This window comes from Coffea eugenioides, chromosome 4, assembly GCF_003713205.1.
Source record: "Coffea eugenioides isolate CCC68of chromosome 4, Ceug_1.0, whole genome shotgun sequence".
In the NCBI taxonomy this organism is placed as follows: Eukaryota; Viridiplantae; Streptophyta; class Magnoliopsida; order Gentianales; family Rubiaceae; genus Coffea; species Coffea eugenioides.
In genome coordinates this window covers 12,002,443-12,025,180 of record NC_040038.1, presented here as the reverse complement: position 1 = coordinate 12,025,180, position 22,738 = coordinate 12,002,443, and the positions used below count along the sequence as shown (strand labels likewise).

The 22,738-nt window shown below is 34.3% G+C and overlaps 1 long non-coding RNA gene and 1 pseudogene across 1 annotated transcript; one reads left to right on the top strand and one right to left on the bottom strand.

The window, feature by feature from the left end:
• The first annotated feature begins 8,172 nt into the window (after positions 1–8,172).
• On the top strand, positions 8,173–10,062 carry LOC113769046 (annotated as a pseudogene).
• Positions 10,063–19,015: 8,953 nt separating this feature from the next.
• On the bottom strand, positions 19,016–21,858 carry LOC113769577. The gene is made up of 2 exons (XR_003468167.1): positions 21,814–21,858; positions 19,016–19,181 (listed from the first exon to the last, which is right to left on the bottom strand). It is a non-coding gene; the product is annotated as an uncharacterized LOC113769577 (long non-coding RNA).
• Between the last annotated feature and the right edge of the window lie 880 nt (positions 21,859–22,738).

The following is a 22,738-nucleotide window of genomic DNA, read 5'->3' as shown; positions in this document are numbered from 1 at the left end:
CACTTTGAGTAGTCTTCAGAGCAATATTTCTCTTTGCTCTAGCATCCTCTTCCTCCTGCACTTTAGATTTTAGTTTCAACTCATAAGAAGTTAGTGAGTTAATGAGAGATTCAATAGGCACAGAATTTAAATCCTTAGCCTCCTCTATTGCAGTCACTTTATTTTCCCATTCTTTGCCCAATGCATTGAGAATTTTCCTGTTCTTCTCTCCCAAGGTGTACTCTTTGCCCAACACCTCGAGATCTTTGATCAAGTCATTGAACCTGCAATACATTTTGTTAATATCCTCAAGAGGTTCAATTTTAAATGATTCATACTTTGTGACCAAGATAGCCTTTTTCTGTTCTCTCACGTTGTCACCACCCTCATGGATTTCTCTTAGCTTATCCCACATTTCTTTGGCCGATTTATAGCCTTTTACTCTAATTGATTCATTTGAATCTAAGGCACTATAAAGAACATTCATGGCTTTGGCATTCAATGTGAGATTAATCCTATCTTGAGCATTCATTTCAGCTCTTCTTTTTGGCCGAAGCAACCCTGTATCTGCATCAAGAAAGTTAGCTTCATGCGGTCCTTCACTCACAATAAACCATAGCTCAATATCAATAGATTGCAAAAAGATAATCATCCTTTCTTTCCAGCTAACATAATTGGAGCCACTGAACATGGGAGGCCTAGTAACAGATTGCCCCTCAACAAACATAGCATGACTGGTTGTCATCTTTACTCCAAGCCGTTAGAGCTTAATCTCTAGGAGACCAAGCTCTGATACCAATTGTAAGGCCCAAAGACAACCTAAGAGGGGGGGTGAATTAGGTTGATTAAAATCTTAATCAAATTTATGCAATTTTTGCTTAATAAAAATTTACCTTCTTTTCTAGTAATGATCAATCAAGTAGATTAGAAGAAGAGAGCAATATTGATTCGAAAAACAAGTATAGATAAGCAATGAGAATTTTATTAAACAAAAAGGAATAAGATAGAATATCAAACCGATTGTCTACCAAGCTTTCCTCAAACTTGAAGACCAATCACTAGGTTGAGCAACTTCTCTTTGATGAAAGATGATCAACTAGATGTACAATGGAGGGAGCACTTCCTCCTTGCCCTAAGCCTCACTTAGTCAAGCTAAGAAGTTTTACAATCACTCAGATAACCCTCAACAAAGCTACACTAATGAAACTTTCAACCACAAGAGAAATGCTCACAAGAAATTCACACCACTTGGAGAACAAATCTAGCTTTGGAGACTATTTTCTAGCTAAAATATCTCTTGAGATCTTGTAAACAAAGTGTGCAAAAGTCCTCATCTGAATCAGAATCGTTTGTATTTAAAGGGAACCAAAAATGGGCTTCATTAATACTTCCAACGGATAGAAGGCAGATGAAGAGTCAGCTAGCCGTTGGGGCTGTCGGACGTCCGACGGCTTAGTCATCGTCCGATCCTATCGTCCGAAAATCAGTCAAGTTGTTGTTCGGACGTCCGATGGGATTTTATCGTCCGAGCTTCTGTGTCCGAACGTTGTCCAGAGAGTTATCAAATATTCGTGAGGACGTCCAGATTATCAAATATTCGTGAAATTTTTAGGACGTCCGATGAGATTGATGTACGTCCGAAGCATGCGTTCGATCCTTCAGAACGTCCGATGCTTCCTTACGAGTGTCCAACAGAGTCTTGGCAGAGAGTCATCAACATTTTGTGGAATTTTTAGGACGTCCGACACGATCACTGTGCGTCCGAAGAGTACGTCCGATCCATCCGGACGTCCGATGCTTCCTCACGATCGTCCGACAGAATTTCCTTCTTGATGTTCTTCATCCTTTCGGACGTCCGACCGATTCCTTCGGACGTCCGACATGAGTGCCCTGTTTTTGCTTCTTCTTTTGGTTGATTTTCATTTCTTGACATATTCGTACCTGATTCTTTGATAGGCAAAAAACACTTATATTTGAAGAGAGTTAGATAAACATTTCAAAGTCCTTTGTGATCATCAAAACCAAGAATAACAAAAGATTTATTCAATTTACAAACTTTATTTTCTAAACCAGGTTGAATAAATCCTTCAGGTTGATCCATATAAATCTCTTCATTTAAATCACCATTAAGAAAAGCTGTTTTTACATCCATTTGATGAATTTTTAATTCATGAATTGCTGCTATAGCTATTAAAAGTCGTATAGAAGTCACTCTTGTAACTGGTGAAAAAGTATCAAAGAAATCTATCTCTTCTTTTTGCTTAAAACCCTTTGCAACAAGCCTGGCTTTATATTTATCTATAGTGCCATCAGGTTTAAATTTTTTCCTTAATATCCATTTACAACCTATAGTTTTACATCCAAAAGGTAAATCAACTAATTTCCAAGTTTTATTAGACATTAAAGATTCCATTTCATCATTAATTGCTTCTCTCCAAAAATCAGAATCAAAAGATGATAAAGCTTCAGAAATAGTTATAAGATCCCCCTCTACATTATAAGTTTGAAAATCAGGACCAAAATCTTTTTGTGTCCTTTTCCTTTTACTGGTTCTCAATTGCTCTTTTCCTCTAGTTGAACCTTCAGCATTAGAAGAACTAGCTTTTTCAGATTTTTCACTATATTCATTCAATTTTATACCCCCACTATCTTTAAATGGAAATTTATCTTCATGAAAAATTGCATCTAGAGATTCAATTACTACATTATTTTCTAGATCTCGAAATCTATATGCTTTACTATTTAAAGAATATCCAATAAATATACATCTAATCGCTTTTATTCCTAATTTTGGAATTTTTGGTTCAGAAATTCTTACATATGCTAAACAACCACATACTCTAAAATATTCAATATTGGGTTTTTTGTTTCTCCATAATTCATAAGGAGTTATTTATATCTTTTTTCCGTGGTACTCTATTTAAAGTATAATTAGCTGTTAAAATCGCTTCACCCCATAAATTTTTAGATGCATTCGAATTTGCTAACATAGCATTTATTAAATCTATCAAAGATCTATTTTTTCTTTCAGCCACACCGTTTGATTGAGGTGAATATGGTGGAGTAACCTCATGTATTATTCCTAATGATTTGATAAAATTTATAAGGCCAATAGTATCATATTCTTTTCCTCTATTTGTTCTAAATCTTTTGATTTTTCTTTCAAAACGATTTTCAACCTCTTTAACAAAAATAGTAAATTTCTCGAAAACCTCACTTTTATGTTTCATAAGGTAGACATAACAATATTTTGAAAAATCATCTATAAATGTGATAAAATATCTTTTACCTCCACGTGTTAATATGCTTTCAAATTCACAAATGTCAGAATGTATTAATTCTAATAACTCTGTTTTTCTTTCAACTTTCAAATGAGGTTGTTTAGTTATTTTAGTCATGCTACAATATTCACATTTTTCAAACTCATTATGAAATTTTGGAATTAACCCTATGTGGCTCATATTTTTTAAGTATTTGCTATTTATATGACAAAGACGTGCATGCCACATATTTATACAAGAAATGATATAAGCAGAAGTAGAAATTTCATTCATTTCAACATTAAGTTTAAACATACCATCACAAGCATAATCTTTTCCAACAAAGGTACCATTCTTTGTAAGCACATATTGATCAGATTCTATAGACTGCTTAAAACCAGCCTTATTAAGAAGATAGCAAGAAACCAAGTTCTTCCTAATTTCAGGAACGTGAGGAACATCTCTTAGGGTCAAGGCATGCCCAGAAGTAAACTTTAGTTCAACTTCGCCCATGCCTAGAACATTGGTTGTATGTGAATCCCCTAGCAAAACTTTTGTTTCTTTTTCAATAGGAGAATAACTTTTGAACCAAGTTCTATCATAGCAAACATGCCTAGAGGCACCAGAATTAGCCCACCACCCTTCAGTATTTCCAACAAAATTGATTTCAGAAACCATAGCCACAAATGACTCTTCAATTAGTTGAGTCACATTAGCTTGTGGCTTAAAATTGGGTTCAAATTTTCTAAAACGACAATTTTTTGCACGATGTCCCAATTTTCCACAAACAAAACAAGCTCTATCATTCATATTATTTCCAAAATTTGGAGTATTTGAAACTTGTTTTGAAGGGGGCCCTTGATTTGAATTTTTTTGGTTAAAATAATTTTTTGAAAACTTGTTTTTCATATTCTTCCCTCTAGGCTTCAAATAGGCATTATTTTTGTCTTGTTGATCCTTAGAGACATTCTCACTAGAAGTTAGGAAGTTTACCTTAGTACTCCCATTGAACTCTTCACCTTTGTCTTGTTTTCTAGCTTCTTCTTCAATGCGCAACCTTGCCATCAGATTTGCTATTGTCAATTCTTGTTGCTTATGACGTAGCCTTTTCTGAAAATCTTTCCATGATGTTGGAAGTTTGTCAACGATGGCTGCAACTTGCATTTGTGGATCAACTTTGACTCCTTCAGATTCAATTTCATGGACGATCATTGCAAATCATGAACTTACTCTAGTACTGGCTTGTTTTCCACCATTTGAAACTTGAAATAACGGCTACAAGCATATTTTTTCGAGCCTGCTTCTTCAGTATCATATTTTTGTTGCAATGCTCTCCAAATTCTTTTTGCTGAAGTATAAGATGAAGAATAAAAATCATAAAGTTCATCAGACGAACAATTAAGGATATAATTTCTGCAATCTTCCTCATCATTTTCCCATTTTTGAAGTTGTTTGGCATGATTCTCCCTTTCTTCATCAGTCGTTGAACTGGTGTCTATCTTTTTTGGATTCTTTGTGGCTAAGACCCAGGCAACCTTCATTAGCTTCAAATAGAACATCACTTTCTTGGCCCACCTTTTGAAGTGTTGGCCACTAAAGCGAAATGGTTTGTTGAGATCACTAGATCCAATAGTGGTAGCGTTTGCAACATTGCTTGCAACTTCCATGGTACTCCGAATCGTCTTAAATTGTTGTTCCTTTAGAACTTGATATGCCCGATCAACCTGCAAAACAAAAGTCAAAGAAAGAGAAGTAAAGTAATTTTGGCTAGGTGAGACGCGGACTAGGTCGCTCTCTTAAGACGATTCGCGCCCCTCTCGGGATTATGCCCGGTGTAGAAGGTTGATGGCACGTCGCCTCTGGGATATAACAGCCCAACTTATGTTGTTGTTTCTACTAAATCTACACAATTTAGAAAAGCTAAAGCTCTTCTCAACACCTAACTAATGCCCAATAGAAGTGAGAGGAAAATAGTTTTTTGAGATAGCAAGAAAAGTGTATCAAACTTGGTTGATAGTGGCCTCTATTTATAGGCTAAAATTTTAGGAGTATTAGAATACCACCATTAAATGGAATAAATTTATCATATTTTTCAGTTACAAAATTTGAAAAGGTCTAGGTCATTGTATAATAGTCAAAATTTAATAAATCAATTCTTAAAACCTAATCATTACATAGGTTACAAAAACAAGATTAAATCTCATAAGTTACATTTTTAATGGTGATCTTGTAACTGAAAATTCATTTCAAAATTTGTAACTCATTGCATTTGAATTCAAAATAAGCATGTGAATGAATTCAAAATAATAATGATATTTTTATTAAAATATCCAACACTTGAACGTGGCATCTTTCCATCAGCTGTGTGTGTTTTTGTTCTTGACACGTATATATGAAGTAGGATCCTTGAATCTCAGGGTAAATTAACTGACAAAAGTCCCCAAAAGTGGGGAAAATATATAATGGAAAGCAACTGATGGTGGGTGTGAGCTGCTATTCTCTCCCCTTAATATATGCATGTTGTCCTTCTACCAATGTTATTAATCTAACGCAAAAAAAAAAAAAAATGGAGATAACTTGTTTCACGTGTAAACGGGGTCAACAATCTTTGAGACCGGCATTAGATACAAACTTTGAGAGTTGCGAGGGTGAAATTTGTATGTGCTGACTCTTAGGAGGGTGAGTTGTAATAAAAAATAACTTTTTTATGGGGTAAATTATAATTCTTGTAAGAGCCTAATTTAAATTTGTATTCCTTTACATTCACTATTGTGACAGAAAGAATAGGGAAGGAGCTCCTGTAATTGCAGTTGGTCCATACAATTAATAGTTTAAATATGGTGAATTTGAAATTGAATGGATGGAGTAATGATGAGGCATATTTATTAACGAGTGAAAAGATTATTACATTTTCATATTTTGTTAATTTAGTGTCTAAATTATAGGATATAATTGGTATCTGTAATTGCAAAAACTCGAATTCATAGAAGGGGAGCATAAGGTAAAATTTTTCTACCATGCATGTTTGAATTCCATCTTGCCATGAACCAAATTACTCCTACACCTTTTTGTTGTTTTGAAGGAATTAATCCAACACTTTTGATTCACAATCTGTCCCTTAATTCAAGGAGAACTTTAGTTAAACATAGACCTTTACTCAAGCCTCGAAGGTGCCTCTACTTTATATACTTTTTGGAATTAGTAAGAAGCAAGATTTTCTTGAATGTCCCAAGTTTTGTACAGTTGATCATCTCTTGGATATACTTTTTCTTTTTTTTGGATGATTCCTCATGCCAGGGCCGACAAACAAATCATGAAAGATATTGAAAAATACAGTGCTACAAGATAAAGCAATTGTATATCTTACAAGATATAAAAGTACCAAGCTCAAGTTACCGTAGCAATTGTGGTCCGGATATTGCAGTAATTTTCATCAATTTGAGGGGCCTTTTATTACGGTGGTGCCAATAACTATTGTTCAGTGGGTGCTCTTAGTAGGGTTTATTGAATCGGGTGCATGTTAGTGGGTGCTGTTGTTGGTGACTGCGTGGCGCTATATTGTATACGGTGCGTTCGGTCATTGTTGAGCTGGCTGCAGGAAATATGTTCATTCTCTTAGTGGATGTTGGCTTGTATCCATTTAAAATTTTAGTTGCTTTTGTTGTTTCCTTTTGCTCTGCTTCGTTCCTGCTCAGACTTTGGATCATTTGGAACCTTACTGCAAGCGATAGGGATTTTCTTGCATCGTTAATTTCTTCTGACATAATAGTAAGCTCCCTTTAAAGATTCACAAAAAGTAATAGATCACAGTTAGAATGCTCCAAACTTAGGCTCAATATCAGATAAAGTACATTCAGATTATGTGTCTTTGGAAGATCTTGTTCCATTAGCAATGGGTAATTTTGAAGCTCTCTCCATTGAAGGGTTGAGGATTCAATGTGGCTAGTCAGATGCAGAAGCACCTTCAAGCATTAGGCCCCAATTTACTAAGAACTGGACCTCCGTGAGCCAGAATGTTAAACTAGGTGGGGTTATGGGATCTTTGGGATCCACTCCATTGCAACTTTTGGATGTCAAAGGGGATGATGATATTGCTGAGTTAATCAAACTCTCTATCTCCTTGGATGAATGGATCAGGTTAGATGCAGTAGATATTGATTATGAGAATGAAGTTGATGGAGAGAAATTGAAAATCTTAGAGCGTTTTTGGTCTTATACGGTTGAGATTTATTTTCTTTTTCTAGGCCAAACTATCCTCTGAGATCAACTATTGATTTTCTTCTGAAAAGAGGAATAGCCTAAGTGATTTGGTTTATTCGAACGTCTATTAACATATTGTAGTCACATACTCTCCACTATTTAAATATCTTCTTCTTGATTTGTTGGTAAAAAAGGAAAAGGAGAAACTAATATCCTGTTTCGATTATTATTTTTTGAAGATTTTATAGAAAAATATATTATAGCGAATTAATAAATATAAGATAAAAAGTTGATTAAAATGGTGTTTATGAAAAATGAAAAAAAATTTTTTAGGAAAAATGTCAATCCAAAATGTATTTTCTTGGGCACATACTATTATACTAATTCAATTGTTCCTACTAACTTTATTCTAACCGCCCAAATGACCATCAATCTCACACGGCAGCGCTGGCTTAGCTACTAGAAGGCCCTATGGCCATGAAAGCAAATCTCTCTGTAGCCAACTTGTAGGTTGTTCCACAAATCACTATACCACAACCATGCCTTCAGAAATTATTTTTTCGTACTTGATCACATACCTCTAGATTCGATTTCCCCCCACAAATGTCTATATAAACCCCTCTCCAGTCTTGCATTGATCACAACATTTCATTCCAAAGAATTTAAATAGCTCCTTTCTTTTCTACTTTTCTACTTATATGCTCAAAACCAGTTTCTTGATTCCTTAACAGTTATGGCTCCTAGCTTGGGCAAAGGTGCCCCTGAAGTAATAGGGGTTGGTGATGATAGAAACCGTTGTCAATCACTCTTGAAGGGACACAATTTCTAGCCAATGGTCATCCAATTCTAACTGAAGTCCCTGCCAACATTGTTGCCACACCATCACCGCTTTTCTTTAACCAGAAAAAAATGGTCCGCAGTTTTATTGGATTTGATGCTATAGAACCAAAAAGCCACCATGTGGTCCCTCTTGGTAAGCTCAAGAACATAAGATTCATGAGCATATTTAGATTTAAAGTCTGGTGGACCACTCATTGAGTTGGAAATTCTGGTAAGGATGTCGAACATGAGACACAAATGATGATTCTTGATAAATCAGACAATGGCCGCCCCTATGTTCTTCTCCTTCCAATTCTTGAAGGACCCTTTAGAGCTTCATTGTAGCCTGGCATGGAGGATTACTTGGATATTTCCTTGGAGAGTGGATCAAGCAAAGTTTGCTGATCGCGTTTTTGCAGTTGTCTGTACACGCACGTTGGAGATGATCCATTTTATCTAGTGAGGAAGGCAATGAAGGTGATCAAGGTCCGTCTAGGGACCTTTAAGCTTCTTGAGGAGAAACGTCCACCAGGTATAGTTGATAAATTTGGTTGGTGCACTTGGGATGCCTTTTATCTTAAGGTAACCCCTAAAGGGGTTAGGGAAGAGGTAAAAACCCTAGTGGAGGGTGGGTTCCCTCCAGGAATGGTCCTAATAGATGATGGATGGCAATCCATTTGTCATGATGATGATGATGTTAATGACCAAAAAGGCATGAATAGGACTTCAGCTGGTGAACAAATGCCTTGTAGGTTAGTAAAATTTGAAGAAAATTACAAATTTGGAGACTATACAAGTTCTAGGGTACCCTATGATAAGGACATGGGTGCATTTATTAGTGATCTTAAGGAGGACTTTAGGAGTGTAGAGCATGTTTATGTTTGGCATGCATTGTTTTGATACTGGGATGGGATTAGACCTAATGTCCCAAACATGCCTGAGTCTAGGGTCATTAGTCCTAAACTGTCACGGGGATTGCAGATGACAATGGAAGATTTGGCTGTGGACAAAATTGTCAACAATGGAGTTGGACTGGTCCCACCAGAAGAAGTTCGGGCGATGTATGAAGGATTGCATTCACATATTGGATCTGCTGGCATTGATGGGGTCAAGGTGGATGTTATACAAATAAGTTATCAAACTTTTAAATTGCTAATTTATTGCTCAAAAGAAAAAAATATAATGCCTTTATTCCATTTTTATCCTTTTGGATCATAGTGGTCTACTACATATATTTACAGGGATGTTTATAATTGGCTGGCTTATAATCTTCTTGCATGGATTACTATCTTTAGGTCTTCTAATATGACATGTTGTTGATAATGTAGAGGGCATGGACTGTAATTGATAATAATATTATTGGCTCACCCTGTTATGTAGAGTAAACGATTGCTCTTTTCCAAATCAGGTTTAATAGGAAAATGAAAGGAAAACGAGACTTAGACCCTATGTAAAGAAAAAATGGAAGAAGTAGAAAGATGTAGTAAAAATGGAAGAAGAATACTTCAAAGGAGCAAATTAATTTATTCAATAATGGAAAGAAATTGAAAGATATGTATCATTGAGTTTTGCTATATATAGACAAATTAAGTGCTAGTATTTTTAGGAGCTTGGGGGACATAGATCCTTTGTATATGTCAACATGGCTTGTAAAACAACGGACTTAATAGCAAATTAAGATTAATATAGTATTAAAACTACAGAAACATTCTATTGGTTTCGAGTTGAGCTTGCTAAAGCTTACTATAAAGCCTTAAAAGCTTCAGTGAGAAAGCAATTTAAAGCCTTAGGAGCACTGCAATGATATCTTTTATCTTGGAACAGAGGCCATAGCTCTTGGACGTGTTGGTAAGCTAACCTGAATAATATATTATTCTCACATTTAGTTATGCTTTTCTATTTAGCCAAATTAATAAATTAGAGAATGCCAATTAAGGACAATGGACTATATCTACTAATTTGGTTCGTGATGAAGAAAAATGATTGTGGATAGCTGCCACTCACTAAATGTTTGAGTTTATATTCCTGCGACGTGAAAATTTATAGTTTTAGATTGTTGGTTACCTAGCCTAAACTCTTGGAATATACATTAGTAGTTATTGTGGATGTTGTCGATGTAACAATTATGAACTTTTGCACTTTCACTCTCTTCTTTTTCCATTACACCAAATGTGTGATGCTCTTATGTCAGAGAAATTGATATTTTGTGGCTAGTTAGCAGTCATTAAATGTTTGAGTTAATATTCTTGTGACGTGAAATTTATACTTTGAGATTGTTTGTTACTTAATCTGGCTCTTAGAATTCGCATTTGTATTTAATATGTGATGTTGTGGACTTGGTAACTATCAACTTTTGTACTTTCACTCTTTTCTTTTTCCATTATGCCAAAGTGTAATGTTCTTATGTCAAAGAAATTAACATTCTGTGATATTTGTTAGTAATTAGTTTGGACTCCTAAAATTTACATTTTTCACTTGATTTTTAGTATTGTCATAGTTAGGGTTGCATATGATTCGAGTTATTAGCAAATCAATCGTGAGCAGTTTGAATCAAAACTCAACTCATGATCAATTAACATCGAATTCGAGTTGAATTCGAACTGACCAAGTCGAGCTCAAGTTCGAGTTCAAACTCAAACTTAAAATTACTAAACTCGTTAACTTACGAGTCGGCTCGATATATATATATATATATATATATTATTTTTTATTTTAATAGAGAAATTTCATATATGTCCATAATATTTTATTACTTGTTAAGAAAAATTATTAAAAAAATAAAATAATTATATTTTATTTTTTTAACTTGAGCTGGAGCTTTACATTGAGAGCTCGCCGAGTTCAAACTCGAGTTCGAATTTGATAAAATTAAATCGAAATTCGGTTCAATTAGGTCAAAACTCGATTCAAATCTTACAATGTGTGAGCTTCTTCTCCTACTATTTATGGGTTAGTTTGTGGGATGATTTGTTAGTAGTATTCCTGCCTGTGTGGGTTGCTTTTAATGTCTTTCATATACATAAATCCTTAGTATCAATCTTTTCTGTGACTTCTACAGATGCCAAAAAATTTCATGCTTTTACGAGAAAGAAATATTTACACTTTGATCGTTTGCTCTTTAGTTTAGATCCTTAAAATTCACTCTTTGAATTTGACAATGACAGTTATGAACTTCTCATTTTTTACCAATGAATTTGCTTTTAACCACAAAGAATATAATAAATGATAAATTTTATGGTGCCCTTGCAGGACTAGTGAAAAAAGTAAAAGGGTGTACTATTTTTCTTTACAGATTTTTTCCTCCTCAATATCTCAAATAATTAAAGACACCATCCCCATGTTTACAATCATTTTTATATTCTTACCATTATCCAAAGTATAATAGAAGAATTAATTAGAAACATTATTAATTTGTTTCTCATATGCACTTTAAATTTGTCTTGAATAGGTATTCATCATACAAACCAAATGGTCTTTAAAGCAATCTATGTGAACTAAATCAACTAATATATAAATGCTCCCAATAGCCACTGTGCTGATTTTATTCGAATAAGTAGTGATGTTCGAGTATCACCCTTGAGCTCTGCAACTTGCATTTATAATAGTCCTTGCTTTCATCATAGGCATCAAAATGGAACCATATTGGATCGAGATCCATCTAGACATCATAGTTGCATAATGTTGTGCCAATAATATAAGGACCAAACGTCCAAGTACATTGAGTTCCATTTTCCATACCGTGGTAGCCAAGATCATCATCCTTCTATGTATTGGCAATGAAGACTAATAGTTTTTCTTACTTTAAAATTTTGCATGTACTTTTGCACAAGTGCATGATATTCTAAAAGCTGATAGGAGCAGAATAATGCAACAAAAAGATGTGTTAAATGTTTCATTTCTACAAATAAGGGATAATTTCACAAACCTAAACCTTCCCTGAGGTTTATGACAATTTCACTCGGCTTCCCTCAAATTTTACAAATTACACTGACCTCCCTTATCACAATAAAATGATTGTAATGACCTTTACTTAATAAATAATTTATAGTATAATGAAATGAGATAAAAAAAAAAGAAACCTAACTTCTTCGGTTATCCTATTTATAAGTTATAACTATTAGGTTCATGAGTAAAGAGTTAGTTCCACATTAACCAGAGAGATAGAGAAAGAGTGGTTAATATATAAGTAAGGGCCCGAGACCGAATGGCTTAAGTTTTTGGGTCAGAATTGGATTCCTGACTTACATATTGGGCTTTTTGGTGGACTCTCTTGAGATGTTTCTTCCCATCAAATTAGTATCAGAGCTTCAGGTTGCGAGATTGGATTACTCATGGGCAAGTAGATCCTTCTCGGAGTTGGACCGATGAAAGTTCTCTTTTTGGTGGTGGACCGAAGTGCCAAGGAGTTTGGTTGGTGTTGGACCAGGTGTGCCATGAGTTTGGCAGGAGGCCCCGTTGGTGTTAGACTAAGGAATCAAGGGTTGGTAGGATTCCGGAATGTAGTTTGAATGTTGAAGAAGAGTAGGTCCATGTTTGGGAGAAGAGGTAACCTTAGATGATAAGGTGTGCTTGTGTTGAGTATTAAAGTGGGCTCAAAAAAGGGCTTGTAAATTTGGATTTAATGTGGGGTTACTCATGAAGGGGGAGATTTGTTAGGTTTATAAGTAAAGAGTTAGTCCCACATTGGTCCAACAGATAGAGAAAGAGCGGTTAATATGTAAGTAAGGGCCCGAGACCTAATGGCTCAAGATTTTGGGTCAGAATTGGGTTTCTGACTTACATATTAGGTTCTTTGGTGGACTCTCTCGAGGTGTTTCTCCCTATCAATAACCAACAACGATTCTCTCTCATTTAATATCACTCCGTTCTTATCCATCGACCCCTCCCTCGTCAATCACCTCCCAAGGGATCCCTCAAACTCTACTATATATTCCTATTTCTCCTTTCTTCTTTTTGGAATCACCAAATTACAAGCTTAGTTGAGGGATTTAAATTTGATGGTTGAAGTAAAATCCGATTTCATGGTCAAACTAAAAGGAGATGAAGAGGCACACAATAATAATGGAACAAATAATGCACTCATTGGTCAAAAGAGGAAGAGGGATTGAAATTGGTAAATTTGCTAATTTTTTTTATCACCTATCCAAAATTTTTTTTAAAATGTTAATAAATACATTTACATTTCTTTTTATGCTTGACAATTGTTGGTTGTGATTTTGTTATAGAGATAGAATTTCTTCTCTGTATTTAAGACATTAACATATTTGGATATTTAATGGTAGGCTAGATTATTTTGTTTTGAGAAGGTGTGGGCATTGGGTTTGAAGTTTGAGATGCCATTAGTTGTAAATGAATTTATGATTTTTGGTGAAATGAATTTTTTGAAAATCTCTATAGTCATAATGATGTCTTTCCTTCTCTTAAACTTGATTAATCCCATCCATGAGTAAATCTCCCCTATGGATTTTCTTCAAGGCCATAACTGTGGCTCATGTAATAGGAGTTAAGTCATTTATATGGAACCAAACCATGGCATTATATGTTGAAGATTATGCAAGCATAAGGATAGTTGATTGTGAGTTTAACCATTCCATAGAACCATATCATGAGAATATTTCTAGAGAATGGAATGAATCTTCAGAATTGAATACATGCTTTGGGAGAAGCAATTTTATGACTATGATGATGGAATTGCTTGGGTTTAGAATTTGGAATTAGACTATTTATTAGGCTAATTTGTTAGTATAGTGGGTTTGAGTGAAATACGAAAGAAAACAATTGCCAAAATAATTTTTGTTTTATTTTTGTACAAAAAAGGTAGTTTAGGATTTTTGAAAAAAATATAGCTTTTTGGACCTATATTGCTATACAAACAGTAAAAGTAAGGGAGGTAGATATAATTTAATAAACTTAAGGGAAGGTCTCTGCAATTGTTAGAAATCTCAAGGGAGGTTTCTGAAATTATCCCTATAAAAAACATTGTGATTAGTTGTAGGGATGGGCGCGGGTCGGGTACTCACCCCATTCACCATTTGGCTGACCCGATTCGCACCTTGCGGGTCAGCCATTTTCTGACCCTTACCCGCTCCGAATATCAGCGGGTATCCTATAACGGGTACCCGCTGAGATAGGGTCGGATCAGCGGGTACCCGTCCCGTCCCGTTTATCATTTAATTTTTTTTAAAAAAATGATTTATACCAATTTAATTTTATATTTTGCACATTCATCTAAGATTTAATAATTTTTTTTTTCTAAAAAAAGGTTTTCCACCAAGAAACAAGCATATGAAAAGAATATAAGATAAAGGAAAAAAATTAAAAGAATTCAAAATCAATAAAAGTTTGAAATAAGTAGCACAATTTTTAATATATATGTTCCACATTAATTAAACTTTTTTGTATAAAATATAAGATCATGGCCTTTACAAATGAATCTTATAAATAAACTATAGTCTCTCATATTTGTAATACAGTTTGTTTAATAAAATTACTTATTTAGTTCTAACTTATTATTTTATAGTGTGTGTATAAAAATAAAAATAAAAATAAAAAATATATATATGCGGGGCGGATCGGGTACCCGCGGATTTTTAATTATGTGACCCTAACCCGCTCCGTATCTTAGCAGATACCCGACCCTCTTTTGACCCGATCAAATAATAAAAATCGGATATCCTAATTTTCGGATCGGATCGGATCGGATATGCCGGGTTTTCGGGTTAGCGGATAATTTTGCCCACCCCTAATTAGTTGGGAACAAGAGAATATGGATAATAGTGAATAGACTTAGTTGGAATTTTGTGTTTTTCAATTGAAACTATAGATACAAGCTCTGTATGGTCTCATTTTACATAAGATTATTGGCTTTCATAACAGTACAAATATCGAGTAGGTACCAGTTGGCACGTAGTTTAGCTTCTTATGCAAAATCTGCTAATTGTAGAGACTATTTATAGAATGCTCTTCTAATTTTGTTAAGCAAATAGTGATGGATGATTTTTAAAATTTTCATTAATAAATATTTCTTATTTATATATATAAAAAATATCGAACAGGTACCATGTCTGACGTACAATAGATATTCCAAAGAGGATATAAATACAACTTTAAATTTGATATGAGAATTTTCTTTTCAATTTCTTACAATAGGAAATCTTCCCATTGTTTGCGACTTAGTTTGGATTCTTGGAGTTCAGATAATTTTATTTAATATTTGACATTGTTATGATGACAGTTTCCTTACCTTTAAGCCAAAAGAGTTAATGTTTCTTATCACAAAAAGATTGTCATTATCTGATTCTTTTTCACTTTGGTCTGGATTATTGAATCCTAATAATTCACATTTTGCATTTTGAATTTTTCTAATGGGGGATTAGTACATCTAAGCTACATTTAATCCATCAATTAAATATTCATACTCACTTTTATTATCATTATGATACTCTGTCGGTTTGCTAACATTATTGAATCAGTACACGTCTTCTTGCTTGATTAGGGCACGAAGTAAAATAATCACTGCTGTATTAACACCGATATATCATATTTATCAAAGACATATTGAAAAAGCAAAATTTTTTGGCAAAAAAAGAAAAAGAGAAATCAACTTTTAGTAATAATTTAGATAGAGAGAGATCAAAATTTAAAGAAAAAGTTATGGAGTGTAAAGGAGATGTTTGGATTATTTTAATTTATTCCATCTTCCGTAAAGGCGTAACCAGAGGAAAATAAAGAAAAGAGACTATAAAATGGACGTAGAAATTAAAAGGAGTAATTAGAAACATATGATTTCACTTCTCAAGCACCAATTACAGATATCTTGGAAAGAAATCGAAATCAACATCTTCTAGATCAATCACTTTGAAGTATAATTGGAACGTTCCAATTTGAAGGTTTCCTATGTATCTCCCAATTGCGTGGCCACTTACATCTCTAATCAAATCTCTTTGTACTCATAGACATCAAAATAGTATCAGTAGAGATTAGAGGTGTAAACAAATCTAATTAAACTAAACACTCCTGCGTTCAAACTTGTTTGATTACTTTAATAAATTTGAAATTGAGGCTCAGTTGGGCTTGTTTATTTATCAAGACAAACTAAAACAAACTTTTATTGACCTAAACTCGAGTTTGAATAGCTTGAAGTTCGAAAGTTTACCAATATAAATTATTGTTGCAATTTGATTTGGCGAGTTAGTGAAATAAACTTTAACACTCAGTTACCTAATTGAACTTAATTCGAGTATCTGGCAACTAGGTTGTCTTTCACCCATATTTGGGATCGAGATTGCACTGCATAGGACGGAAAACAATGTTGTGCCCCAAAGTTGGATTTAGATTTCCACTTATATGCATAACTAATCTCAAAAGTGTGGTAGCCAAGGTCATCATGCTTAAAATTTCCTTGACAGTCACGTGAACTTTGATATAGGTGCACAATGTTTCCAAAACACAATAGTAGCAGAAGAATCCAATAAAAAGATGCACTAATAGATTTCATCTCTGCGTATAACAATTTATTTTAAGCTGGAGAGAAGGCTTTTTTTTTTTTTTTTTTTTTTTTAAGTTGGGGAGAAGCCTGTTTACATAGTAGTGCTTAACAAAGAAAAAATATATCCCTTTTTTTTTGGAGCTCTGATATATGCCAAACGAGTTAATATTCTTGTGACAAGAAAATTTTAATTTTCCTATCTCTTGTTAGGTTGGATTCTTGAAATTCAATAATTGGTAATTTATTAAATTCTCATACTGGTAAACTTAGGGTCATGAACTCCTTACTCTTTTTCTTTTGTGTCTTTCATATATGCCAAAAGGGTTAATGCTCATATGACGAAGTAATTAGCATTTGTCAGTTGTCTATTAGTACTTAGTGTGGATTTTTCAAGTTCACATTTTGTATTCAGTACTTGAAATTGTAATGACAGTTATGAACTCCTTATCGTCAATCTTTTGTGCCTTAATTTCATATGCACTAACACAAAGCAACATCTGAATCCATCTGATCCGATGTGGAAGCCAAGTGTCAATGAACTGGCACACAATATCAGAATAATGTAAAAGAAAATGGGGTCTGGCCCTCTCCAGTTGAGAGCCGTCTAGTTATATCCAGTTGTGTAAATTGATAAAATTTCGGTGTAAATTAATATATTTTTAGTATAATCATGAGTTCTATATTAATTCTTTTTTTTTATTTGTTTATAGTATACGTGAGAGGGTTCAAATCCAAAATTTCTCACTTACACTCCTTTCTATCAAACTATCTAACCCATTCGAACCCCAGTGCTACATCAATTCAATTTTAAATCACGTTTATACTAAAATTGTACAAGTTTATAATAAATTTTTATTAGTTCAGATAACTAGATATTTGGGAGGCCCTTCTTCCAAAATGAAAAACCAAATTTCGTGGTGTCCCTGCTGAATTAATGAAAAACTAAAAAGGTGTAAATTTTTCTTTTCTCATTTTCCTCCTCAATATCTCAAATAATTAAAGACCCCATCCACATCCCTGCAATCATTTTTATGTTCTTATTATTATGCAAATTATAGCAGAGGAATTACTTAGAAACATTATAGTTTATTTCTCACATGCAAATCAAACTGGCATTGATTACAAGTGTTTTCACAGTATAATCGATGAAATCAATTATTTCCTTTATAATAAAGTAGCGCAGTACATGCTAATCTATCAGAATTAGTAATACCATTTGTTGTTAATTATGATTAGGGACATTTAAAAATAATATCTTAGTGTGGTAAGAATCTCATCATCATAACTCTTTGCTAGTTTTCTCTACACGATTAGTTATTCTAAGGACTTTTTTATTTATATTATACAGAACAATATACGTAATCGAAAATGATAAAGATGCCATGATTAAAGTTACATGAATATAGAAGTGTAAATAAAACTCCAAATTCGATTAGATTTAGGACATTCAAAACTAACACCTTTTTGTCCCCTACATAATTACTTTCGTAATGGCACCATTTCGATGTTTCTTTTTTATTTTTTATGTTCCTATATAGTTCAAAGTGAAAAAAGGTACTGATTAGAAACATATCATTGAAATTACACCAATAAAAGATGCCTTGAAATTACATTTTCTACAAAATGTTCTCGAAAGCAATCATTTTGAAGTTAAATTGTAGCATATCAATCCGCCAGTTTGCTCATTTACTTGACGTGGCTGGTGATCTTCAATTACCTGCCACCAACAATAGGCATTACATATATAACGATCTCTTTTCTCGACTATAGGCAACAAAATAGTACCGTTTGGGATCGGAATCAAACAGTATACTGCAAAAGAACAACATTGTCCCCCAAATATTGGGTCTAAATTCCCAATTGTACGAAGATCCATTTATAAGATTGTGGTAGCCAAGATCATCCTCCTTATCCTCCGTTTGGATTAACTGTTTTTGGGGGTGTTTTTTAAAAATTTTGCTATTGCAAAGTTTTTAGATTATATTTTGAAATATTTTCAGAAAATATTTTGAGATATTTAAGAGTAGAAGAGTTTCTAAAATATATTTTGAGTATTATTTAAAATTTTTAAAAAATTTAAACTAATTTTTAGATTACCTTTTAGAGTATTTTTAAAAAATTTTTATTGTATTTGAAAAACACTGTGACGCCCCCACTTCTCCCCAGGGCGAACCCAAGGGTATCCGCGGGACGCCTGCCCAGCTCTCGCCAGGACTCAAGACAAATCAAATCGAACTTAACGATACATACCAAATACTACGAGTCAAAATAAAGAAAAGTCGCTTCCTTAACTAAATATTTAAATCTTACATCATGTCCACAAAAGATACATCAAGTTCCAAAATGCAACCATTAAAAGTCGACTACACATTTACAGCCCCGATTCCAATCAAAAGTATAATCTAGTCGGCTTTACCAAAATCTTCCAATCCAACCTGTTAAGGAAAACAAACTAATAGGATCGTCCAATACTCAGTGAGGCCAAGAAAACACACATGCAAACACATAATCCAAGTAGCAACAACAATTACATTGTAGGTAAGGCTATCAAATTCGAATAATTCACATTTCGAATAGGAAAAATAAACAGAAATAATTCAAGGATACTGTAGCTCTCAGGAGCTAAATTCCACGTAGTCGAGTCGAAGTCTTGATCACATCTCACGTTGACACTCCGTCAACCACATAAGTATCAAATCCGTAGATACACCACTTTTCTTCGAATCCCGTCACCGTTACACCCCCTTACCGGGCCCGCTCATCAAAGTTTTTGATAATACTCGAGTATATCATGGCAATACTGCACGAGTAATGCCGAGCAAGATCTCTCCAATAGATCATGCTCTACGAATATCTCATGGTTTGCTAAGCTTATCGACCAAGCCCATGCTGGCTCGATTCGCAAAGTTAGCCAACGAGTTTTGGGCGTCCCCCGAATATGAATACGAATACGAATATAAGTCGATGAGCAACGCTCAAATCGACGATTCCAAATAGGAATCACAAATACGGATCACATATACGAATCACAAGTACAAATCACATCCACATTACCATGTACAAGTTGGATACGAATTCACATAGCAAAATTCGAATATAATTTCATTTGAAAGAGAACGAGTGCGATAAAGTACACCCTCGTCTCAAAATTTCAAATTTACATAACGGATAAGAAACAGATAACCACTTAACAACAAGTTCATGCACTTGACACTCACAGTGATTCAAGTAGCGAGTTCAAATGATGGTTTAGGCGTCTCCCGTGAGATCCTCTGGAAGGTCCTCTTGAGCGCCTGAGCATTTAATAGTGAATTATCATTCACACATCCCAATTATCAAGGAAGATTGTGCACTAGTACAATCTGGGGAAATTTCATGAAAATGAACCTCAATTACTAGTAAATCGAGGTTCAAGTGGAGTTTCTTAATGTACAAGAGCAATCGAGTTTTGTTATCTTGGAAATCAAGCATAAATGTTCAAGTATTATCGAAGGAATAAGGAATACTTGAAAAACTCCATTTCCTTGAAATTCAGAAAATTTCAGTTTTGATACGATATTTTGAAAAAATCGTATCTCAGATTCCACATTTCGAAAATTGGAAAACTTGGTACCGTTGGAAATCTCTTCCAAAGTACTAAAAGTTCTTAGAAGACACTTTTCCATGAATCTAAGTGGAAGGTGTTCAAAAATGAGCTTAAAGTTACTGTTCCAAATCACCCAGGATTGAGCCGGGGTTGGTTTTTCGCTAACTTTGAAAATTCAGCAGAATTCACTCGTTGCAAACCAGCCCTTGAAATTTGTAGCTCAATTAGAGGTGCAAGTAACGTTTAGGGCCTCGATCGGAGTTTCGAGCACCAAGATATGGTAGCTCAAAGTTGGGTAAATTTCAAGACTGTTAACAAATTTCCAGATTTGGTTCCGACTTTGGACCTTTAGTTAAGTGTCGAAACGGACTTGGATTGATACCAAATTTTGTAGTATAATACTCCTATATGAAGGGTATCTCTCTATCAAATTTCGTGGAAAAATACCTTCGGAAAGGTGGTTAACCAATCAACCAAAGTTTGGAAAAATTCTCAAGGCAATCTGCCCTTAATCCTTTTCTTCCCAAATCCAATCGTTTGGCTAAGAAAATCCTCCAATCATGGTTCATATGTGAAAAGAAAGTTTAAGAAACATTCATGGTACATTTGGTAGGTGTTTAGCATCAAGAAATTCATTTAGTAAGACCACCACAAATGTCACGTCAAATCTGTCCAAATCCAAGGCTTTCAAGAACAAAACAGTCACCGTATTTTGATCATAACTCACTCAATTTAACTCGGATTTGAGCATGGTTGATAGTGTTAGAAAATACATTCATAGGGCTGTGATTTCACAGAAGAAATCGTTTTAAGTTTCAGCATGCAACTAGCTCGAAATTAAGCCTAAAGTTGCAGCATCATCAAATCATTTCGGCAGAACGGAGAAACAGGACAGCCGACTTCAGATGAATGGTGTGGCTCACACACATGAAACCAGAATGTGCATTATACACCGTTGGAAACATGGGAACGTCTAGTTTCAAATGCCGCTAACGGCACTTGATTTCGACGTCGGAGTACGGAGTTATGGACGAAATACAAACACTGGTCTGGGTTACGACGAAACCGTTTTCCAGATTACTAGTTTTTGAAATAAATTCGTTTGACCCACCAAAACTCAGTATTTTTCAATGAAAATTTTTACACAACTACTACAACATATAAACAACACAATCAAGCCATTAAATCCTCAAATTTCTGCATTAAAGTGACCGAACAGAGCAGGGGTAAAATGGGAACTTTTTGCTTCAAGAGTTCAATAACGTTTCTGGCAACAATGCACCTTTAATCTACTTCCTTAAGCTCTAATTCAGCAATAAAACCATCATCAAACATCATCACAGCCATCAACCCAAAGTGGGAGTTCATAGAGCCCACATTTAACAATTTTCCAACATCCACAACAATCCATAAGAGATCAAGAGCTAAAAGATATACTAGACTTCCAAAAATCAAAGTTAGAAGGCTAGATTAAGACTTACTCTTAGTTGATGTTTAAGACAGAGATTCGGTCCTTTTGAAGCCTGAAGAAACCGTGAAAGGTCCTCCCCTTTTCAGCTTAATGTGTTGTCCAAGTGTAGAGCTAAGTGTATGTGAAGTTTTGGTTGAATCTATGGAGGTTTGGTTGTGATTTTTGTGAGATTTGTAGAAGGAAATGGTGAAGAGCTGCGGCTGTGCTATCCGTCCATTGCAGTAGCAGAAATGAAATGTGATTCGGATGCCTTTGCGTACAAAAGACGCTTGACGTCTAATATTTTAAGTACGTAAAATTTTAATTGCAACTAGTGCCCTACGCGCGCGTTTTGTGTTCGATTTCTCTCACGTTTGTTGCACTAGTGCACTAAACCTCTAGGACACTTACATTTATATAAATATTATTCATTCTTAATTGTTCCAAAATAATTGTCCAAAGTCCCTCAATTAAGCGCGCACGTGAAACACGTATTTCTAATTTAGGCGCAATAAAAATTGAAACCTTTGAGAAATTCTTATAACGATCTTACCACTAACTATCACTTCAATATTTAAACCTAAAATTGCCTATTTTAGGACCATTGTATATGTCTTAAATTTTTGAGCTTATTGTACTCCTAATTGGCTAAAGTTTTCAGACACGTTTTCACTTTTTCACTAAACAAGCTTCTAAGAAAATAATTTTTGAAACGAGACACTTTAAAAATATAACGAAGCTATAAAACCATATATTTAGGTCTAATAAGGATAGAAAATAATATTCGGGGCAAAAATCCAAATAGATAATTAATTGAGCCAAAATTAGGGGTTTAAAAAATAATAATTTTACGAGTCCTCACGTGAATTGAGTATTAATTCCTCAATTAACCTTTCTTAATCTATTATTGATCGTTCTTAATTCTCCAATATTAATACACTCTCGATTCAAATATA